General features: G+C 35.8%; 1 protein-coding gene across 1 annotated transcript in view; it reads left to right on the top strand.

Annotated features, from left to right (window-relative positions):
• The window catches only part of LOC135092969 (cell adhesion molecule Dscam1-like), a 153,045-nt gene that overhangs the window by 79,526 nt on the left and 66,019 nt on the right, over positions 1-7,500 (top strand). The gene's annotated exons all lie outside the window — the stretch shown is intronic.

Raw genomic sequence — 7,500 nt, 5'->3', positions numbered from 1 at the left:
CGGATACAAACAGACAGATAAAACAAACAGACAAACAAACAAACGAAGAAACTGACACGTGAAGAAGCAGACAGACAGACGGAAAGAAACAGAGAGAGACAAAGACAACGATAGAAAAAAAGACAGACGAAAAAAAAAACAGATACTTGAAGAGACTTGACAAAGAGAGACAAAGATAAACACGCATACAAACAAAGGCAAACATACTAACAATACACACACACACACACACACACACACACACACACACACAGACATACAGACAGCTAGGAGTGGAGTGACGACAAGCGCGAAAACATATTGTGAAAATTGAGTGACGTACATACATACTTGTAATAAAGCGGCACTGTCACACACACACACACACACACACACACACACACACACACACACACACACACACACACACTAACATGGCCATCGACTGTTATTCATATATGCATCACAATCTATGAACAATGCTCTCCAAACATACATTTTGTAAAACATCACTAATACACTTACACATGCCCTCTCTAAAACGGAACATAATACATTATCCACGACCGAAATACAGCCAGCCAATCAAATCCAAGCACCACTAATCCCTGTGCCCCCATTGGGTAGTTTAAATTGGTGTTTGATTCCAATTGGCTCAGTATATTTCTAATTGTATTTTCCGCTGTAGTTTTTCGCTAAAATTTTCCTGTATTCATTTTCTTTCCAGGAATCCCGCGTGTCTTATTTCTTTTTTCATGTCTTTAATCTTTTTACTAAGGTGTTGTTTGTTTAATATGCGAGAAATGTTTGTGTGATGCTTTTGTCTTACATCCGAGAAATGTTATTTTTAGGTGACGGACAGACAGACAGACAGACAGACAGACAGAAAGACAGACAGCCAGCCAGAGAGGAGATCGGCAAATAGAATTACTATAGTTAGTGATTGAGTGAGTAATTAACTGACACAGCGGCTGATAGAGTAACTGACCGGCTGATTGACTGACTGACTAACTGATGGACTGACTGACTTGTGAACCGTCCATGTGAGGGAGCGAGTGACTGACTGAATGAATGACTGATTGACTGACTTTGTTGGTTGTATGACTGAGTGACTCAATTACTGATTAATTAACTGACTGAATAACTGATTGACTGATTAACTAACTAATTGGTTGTTAAACTGAATAATGACTGTACTAACTAACTGACTGCTTACCTGACTGACTGACTGGCTACCTGACTGGCTAACTGAGTGTCTGACTAACTGAGTGTCTGACTGGATAAGGGAGAGAAGAGGAAATAGACGCACCAAAACAATACAACCCGCATGATTTATTAACTGACTAACTCGCTGACAGACAGAATAATTGACTGACTAAATGACGGACCGACTGTCAAACTAACTGACAGGCAAACTAGACCTAACATTTGATGGACTAAACACGTAATTCCGAGATGATAAAAGCGGGAAACAGGAGCAAAGGAAACTCTATATTCCTCGGTGCTTTAGACTCATCAGGATTGTTGTCAAAGGGCATGGCGATTATCACCTGTGTTCTCATGGGTGTTTCTCCTTCATTGGCATTGCAGGGTTTTTATTACATTGCCACCAGAATCATGAAAACACTTGGACATTTTTTTCTTACATTAGTGTGTGCGTTGAATTATCATTAGTCATGCATACATCCTTAATGATCATAGGAACCTGACCTAACTTGTCATTACGACCATGGAAACATTCCTGAACACTCTCTGTCATTTTTTACTAGTCTCTTAACTCTTAAACCATCACTAGAATCATGAAAGCACCCTTGAAAACAATTTCTTCCACTAGAGCGTCCTAAACTACCATTAAATTGATACAAACATTCTTAAAGATCCCAGAAGCTTCCACTAGAGCTTGTTAAACTATCACTAGAATCACGAAAACACTATTGAAAACACCATATATTTTTTTCCCACTAGAGCTTGTTAAACTATCAATATAATAAAGCGAACACCGTTAAAGATCCTAAGAGCATCTAATATAATCTGCTGAACTGCCGCTAGAATCATGAAAACATCCGTGAAAAACCTCCCCCTTTCTTCCACTAAAGCTTGTTAAACTGCCACTAGCATCATGAAAGGACCCTTGGAAATTCTCAGTAATTTACACTAGTACCTGTTAAACTATCATTAACTATCATTAGAAACAAAACCCCCTTGAAGGTCACATTAACTTCCACTAGAGTCTGTTAAACTTTTACTGCAATCATATAAACACTCTTGAAAGCGTCTACACTTTTCACTATAGCTGGCGAGAAAAGCTTTTGAATACGATCTTGAAACACACACACACACACACACACACACACACACACACACACACACACACACACACACACAGAGAGAGCGCTTAATGGAAACACAACAGCGTATGTAGCTAAGAATGTTTTCATATTTACACGCCAGGAAATAAATGACACAAAAGTCTCTGGAAGCGGACAGAGCGAACTAACTCGATTTAAAATATTAACTAGTACAACCTGAGTGGAAATACCTGCAAAAATAAATAAAAAACGGGAGCCGATGATAGAGAGGGAGGGAATAACTTTTACAAATAGAATAACGTTTTAGAAATAGATTTATTCATCTGAACTTTCCTCGTCTTTTTATAATGGAAAGCGCAACTCGTGAAGCTGCAGCATGCACGCCCAAAGAATGCGCGTCACGTGTGTGGGTTTACAGTTTAGAATGCAAAAGTGAGGCCGCGTGTGGTTGAGACAGACGAAAATATTATAAAATTTTTGAAAAACTGTGAAAAAAAAGAAAAGCTGTTGTGTTTTGGTTTGAAGAAAGGTTGAGCGAGCGAGTGAGCGAGCAAGAGAGAGAGAGAGAGAGAGAGAGAGAGAGAGAGAGAGAGAGAGAGAGAGAGAGAGAGAGAGAGAGAGAGAGAGAGAGAGAAGCAGACAGATGCAGAAACAGCGATACAGGCGGACACTCAGACACATACGCACATAAAAACAGAGAAAAACAGAGAGAACAAGAATAAAAACAAAGAGAAAATAGACATGAAACAAAGAAATGCATAGGTATGATAACGAAAAACAAACGAAACAAATAAATCGCAAATAAAATCTATATGAAAAAAAAGAAAATACATAAAAAAAAACTAAACTAAACGATCGAACAAAGAAATGAGTGATCGAAAGAGAGAGAGAGAGAGAGAGAGAGAGAGAGAGAGAGAGAGAGAGAGAGAGAGAGAGAGAGAGAGAGAGAGAGAGAGAGAAACAATACAGGGAAAATCAAGAATGAGACAATACTACAGAAAAGAGACGTGATAGGAAAATAATGCAAGGATGTCAGGGGAAGATATAAAAGGAGATAGAGAAAGAGAAGGCGAAGGCTGAAGGAGTGATAAAACGTTCAGAGTATTAGATCCTTTATTTATATATGCACTTGGGGTCTTAAATTGCTCGACAGCCACTAAGGAGAACTTGTGCACGTGTTTCAGGCGTTTATGAAAGAAGAGCTTGGGAAATTTGTACGAGTTGGTGGTGACATTAGAATATAAGATTGAGAAAGAAAGTTAGAGGGGGAAAAATATGCATGTGAAAGGTGTATATTGATGAAAATGTTTGTTTGTTTGTTTGTTTGTTTGTTTGTTTGTTTGTTTGTTTGTTTGTTTGTTTTTTCCTGTTTTTGTGATTCTTGGTAATTTTGTTTTTCGTTTTTATTTTATGAGTTAGTTTTATTTTATTTATTTGTTTATTTATTTTATTCTATTTATTTTTTTGTGGTGATGGTAAGAAATATGGTGATTGTATTTGTTTATTTATTTTTTTGTTTTGTTAATTTTGATGTTTATTTATTTGTTTATTTGTTTATTTATTTTTGTATTTCTGTCTGGTTTGTATTATTATTATTACTTATTTTTTTTTGTTTTGTTTATTTTGATGTTTATTTATTTGTTTATTCGTTTATTTATTTTTGTGATAAGAAATACGGGGTTACCTGCGGTGTTTTTTCATTCATTATTATTATTATTATTATTATTATTATTATTATTATTATCATTATTATTATTACTTTTTATTGTGTTTCCTATCTGTTTAATTTTGAGTTTATATGTTTTTTTTTATCATGTGTGTGTGTGTGTGTGTGTGTGTGTGTGTGTGTGTGTGTGTGTGTGTGTGTGTGTGTGTGTGTGTGTGTGTGTGTGTGTCCTTTGAATATATTTATTGCTGTCTGTCTTTCTGTCTGTCCTTCTGTCTGTCTTCTGCCAGTTCCCATTTGTTATGATTGACGTTATTCCATTGTCCTCTCTCTCTCTCTCTCTCTCTCTCTCTCTCTCTCTCTCTCTCTCTCTCTCTCTCTCTCTCTCTCTCTCTCTCTCTCTCTCTCTCTCTCTCTCTCTCGTATCAGTATGTTTTTTAATTAATTTCCTTTGTATTTTAGTTTTTCTTTCGTTTCCCTTTCTCTCTCTCTCTCTCTCTCTCTCTCTCTCTCTCTCTCTCTCTCTCTCTCTCTCTCTCTCTCTCTCTCTCTCTCTCTCTCTCTCTCTCTCTCTCTCTCTCTCTCTCTCTCTCTCTCTCCAGCGTCCATCAAATTTTCTCTCCCCAACCTACTCCATCTCCTTTATTTTTCCTCCCTCCCCTCTCCCTCCTCCTCTCACTTTTTTCTTCCTCCTCTTCCTCTCATTTTCTCTGAAGTTAACACGTCTCCCTCTCATCCCTTTTATTCTTTCTCTTGTGCACCATAATCCTCCTTCTTTTCCTTGTTTCCCTTTTATCCATGCTATCCTTTCCACTCTTTATGTTATTTCAATGGTTGCTTATTTTCATGTCGTCTTTATTTTCTCTTTTTCTCTATGTCTTCTTTTCTTTTCTTTTCATATCTTTTCTTTTTTTTTTTGGTTATGTTTTTACTATAATTTTTTTTTGTTTTCTTGCATTTTCTTGTTTTTTTCTCTTCTTATTCTTTCGTCATCTTCTTTTTCTCTTATCTCTGTTTCTCATCGTATCATCAAAGTACCACGCATGTCTTATTCTTCATTATTATCTCATTCATTCTTCTTTCTACGTGCGTTTCATTTTTTTTTCCCTTCCGTTAATTATCTTTGACTCATTTCCTGTTTTTATCATTCCTTCTTTATTAGCTATGCATGTATTCTTTTCTTTTTCTTTCATATTTCGTTCGCTAAATTATCTGTTTTGACTTTCATGTTGTTTTCATTTATATTTTCGTTATAGCTCTCTCTCTCTCTCTCTCTCTCTCTCTCTCTCTCTCTCTCTCTCTCTCTCTCTCTCTCTCTCTCTCTCTCTCTCTCTCTCTCTCTCCATGTGTCTTTCTCCCTCTATTTGCATAAAAAAAGTATTTTTATCCTTTGCTTTATTTTTCGTATTGATTTATCAGTCCTATCTATCATCTCTCTCTCTCTCTCTCTCTCTCTCTCTCTCTCTCTCTCTCTCTCTCTCTCTCTCTCTCTCTCTCTCTCTTGTTCTGCTGTATTTCTTTTTTTTGTGATTATTTTTATTGTTATTGCTTATATTATTGATTTTGTTGTTGTTGTTGTTGTTGTTGTTGTTGTTGTTGTTGTTGTTTTGTTAAATTTCCTAAATGCTGCAACTCGTATTATTATTGTTGTTTTCTTTGTTGTTGTTGTTGTTGTTGTTGTTGTTGTTGTTGTTGTTGTTGTTATTATTCTTCACATAATTGCTGTTTGCTCTTCGTTTGTGTTCCACTTGTAATCCTGTTTTCTCTTTTGTCATCATTCATCCAGTTGTTTTCATTGGTCTTGCTTTTGTTGTTGTTGTTGTTGTTGTTGTTTAATGGTGATGTTATTGGTGTTGCTCTGCACTCTGATCTCTGTTGTGTTATTGTTGTTGTTGTTGTTGTTGTTGTTGTTTATAATGTCACTGGTTCTGCTACTTTTTGATTGCTGTTTATATTAGTGTCGTTTCTGCTGTTTTTACTGTTACTATGTTCTTTTCCTCTGTAATCCCTTTATCTCTTGTTCTCTTTGGTGTTATTGCCTGTGTTCTTGTTTTCATTTAGTGTCTGTTGTTTATTTATTTTTTTTTACTTTGTTTTATTTATTCATTTATTTATTTGTTTATTTTTTTTGCTGTTCTGTTTGTTATTGCTATTGTTCTTATCTTTCTTAATCTTTTTGTCGTCTAAATCATTACTGTTTTCATCCTCTTATTATCCCTCTGTAATCTTCCACAGGCCTTCACTGCATTTTTGTTTTTCGCTATTTTTTTTTGTTTCGTTTTGTTTATATTCTTCCTATTTCTTTCGTATCCCCGTCCTTGGGTTTTTTTTTTCATTACAGTTATTCTTGTTATTGTTGTTCTTATGCTTTGTAATCTCTATGTTATTTAGATTACTCTTCTCTATTCTCTTTTTTCACAGTTCTTTAGTTTTTGTTGTTGTTTATCGTGTCTTCCGTCATTTCTCTGTTCTTTTATATCATTATTATTATTTTTTTTTGTTCTTAACTTTTCGTAATCTTTTTTAAATCTCCCTCTATACGTTTTCATTGTAGCTCGTGTTATTGTTATTCTTATTCATTGCAGTTCCTTCGTTTTCTATATCATTGTTCTTTTCATCTTTTCTAGTGTATCTTTAATTTCCGCCCACAGGTTTTCATTGTAATTGTTGTTCTGATCCTTTCTAATACCTTTCTAATCTCCCTCATTGACTTTCATTGTGTATTTCGTTATTGTTATTGCTCTTACTAATCCTTTTCTAACCTTCCTTGCTCGAATCCTTCTTGATCCTCTCGTGGTCTGTTTCCTTAGATTTTCATTGTAATTTTTGTGACCAATCCTAATCTCTCGGTAATTTCTCTCCACAAGGCTTCTGTATACGAGGTTCTTGTTGTTATTGCTGTTATCGTTGTCTGTCTCCTCAGTGCTTCATTGTTTTTTATAACATTGTTCGCTTCCCTCGTGAGCCTTTCGACATCTCTCTCCTCACGTTTTCTGTTCGTATTCTGAAACATTTCTGCGCCGCACCACCATTTTCATAAGGCTCTAGATGAAGTTTCTTGTGTTTTTAAGGGTGTTTTTACGGTTCAGGTGACAGATTGACGTGATTTCTACATTATTAACAGGAGAAACACTCTTCAGAACCCGGCTAATCACCACTGTTGCCTTTGAAAATAGTCTGTGGGAGATTGAAGCGTTTCTGAATAAGGGTTCATTGGAGTTCTTAGTGTTATTGCTAGTCTCATTCATTGTAGTTTCATCTTTATGCATCTATTCCTTGTTCTTTTTTTAATCTATTGTACTCTCTCTCTCTCTCTCTCTCTCTCTCTCTCTCTCTCTCTCTCTCTCTCTCTCTCTCTCTCTCTCTCTCTCTCTCTCTCTGGCTATCTTCGTAGTTCTCGTTACTGTTCCTTTTTATATATTTTTTTAAATCTATTTGTAGTCTCTCTCTTAACAGCCATTGCACTTGTCATTGTTCTTCATCTTACAGTCCCTCCCTGCAGGTTTTCATTGTAGTTCTCGTTGTCATTATCTTCACCCGCTGTCC

The sequence above is a fragment of the Scylla paramamosain genome, chromosome 41 (assembly GCF_035594125.1).
Source record: "Scylla paramamosain isolate STU-SP2022 chromosome 41, ASM3559412v1, whole genome shotgun sequence".
Classification (NCBI taxonomy): domain Eukaryota; kingdom Metazoa; phylum Arthropoda; class Malacostraca; order Decapoda; family Portunidae; genus Scylla; species Scylla paramamosain.
The sequence above is the reverse complement of the archived record's forward strand: the minus strand, read 5'-3'. Positions and strand labels throughout refer to the sequence as shown.